The 1,324-nt window shown below is 44.6% G+C and overlaps 1 pseudogene; it reads right to left on the minus strand.

Moving 5' to 3' along the window:
* Positions 1-243: 243 nt before the first annotated feature.
* Positions 244-716, minus strand: LOC101622144 (annotated as a pseudogene).
* Between the last annotated feature and the right edge of the window lie 608 nt (positions 717-1,324).

Genomic DNA, 1,324 nt, shown 5'->3' on the forward strand with positions numbered 1-1,324 from the left:
CCATCACTTATATTGTTTATCAATCACCCCATACCAAAATGTGGTACTTTTTAGCATATTCTCTGGGCTATCCTTACCAGCAACCACCTCCAGGGTTACCTGTACCAGTCTATGGCCTCAGCCACTGGTTACATTTCTACCTTTTGGCTATTGTGAATAAAGCTGCTGTGAACCTACTTGAGCACTGTTGTTGTTTATTCTCACTGTCAAATGATCCTTTATTTGGATTTTTCTTGATTTTCCTTAACTGGCAGGATACTCCACCGCACCACTATTGATATCATCAATGATGTCGTGAGGGTTGCAGCTGTCAACATTGCAGCCCATGGACTGGGCGGTGCCATGGATCTCTTTAATGTTGCCAGAGAGTTGTCTAGCCAATGATCAGTGCTGCAGCTGTCTGGCTATGTTGACAATCTCCCCAAACATGATATTTCCACTTTTGGTGGTTCCTTGAGGGCCTTGATGATGAGCACAGAGGCTGAAATTACCACCTCCATCTGGGCCAGTCTGTTCTGAATGGTCAGTTTCACTGTTATCCTCAGACCCTTCCAATCAACAGTTGCCTTGGCAATGTCATCCCCGACTTTTTTGGGAGACAGGCCCAGGGGTCTGATCTTGGGGGCCAAGACAGATGTGGCACCACCAGTGCAGCACAGGTACATGACTTTGACTTCGTTGGGATCAAACTTAGACGGCATGATGGAGGCGGCTGGTGTCGATGAACCCGCTTTCAGGGTGACAGAAGAAAGTTCCACCGTAGCCTCCTCCGAGCAGAAAGCCAAAGCGAGCACTCGTTTTTAATTCTTTTGGCACATACCTAAGAATTCAAGTATGGTAATTATACGTTTAACATTTTCAGGAGCCACTGAATTATTTTCCACAGTGACAGACAATTTGGAGTTCCATTAATAATGTGCAAGAGTTCCAATTTCTGTACATCCTTCTCAACATTAGTTGTCAGATGCCAGCCATTCTAGCCAGTTCGAAGTGGTTTCTTATTGTGGTGTGGATAAATATTATCTTTTTTGCTGTATTTTAATTTATATTAATATATTAGCCAAAGTCTCCTCCAGTACTTTTAGAAGATCTTGTGATGTGTGCATTGCAGGAGGGGGACTAGTAGGCAAGGCCATGACCATTGTGTATGAAACAAGGAAAGAGGAAAGGAACACAGGGGCAGGGGCAAAGGAGGGAACCCAAGTTGCAAACAAAAGGGGACAATCTGGAGAACAAAAGGCAAGAGGGAGATTTCAGAGTGAAATGATTTGTGCTTTGCATTGTGACCTCTCTTGTGACTTCCCTGAAAACTGGCAAGGGGGTC

This window comes from Condylura cristata, unplaced genomic scaffold (assembly GCF_000260355.1).
Source record: "Condylura cristata isolate star-nosed mole 26May11 unplaced genomic scaffold, ConCri1.0 scaffold00036, whole genome shotgun sequence".
NCBI classification, from domain to species: Eukaryota; Metazoa; Chordata; class Mammalia; order Eulipotyphla; family Talpidae; genus Condylura; species Condylura cristata.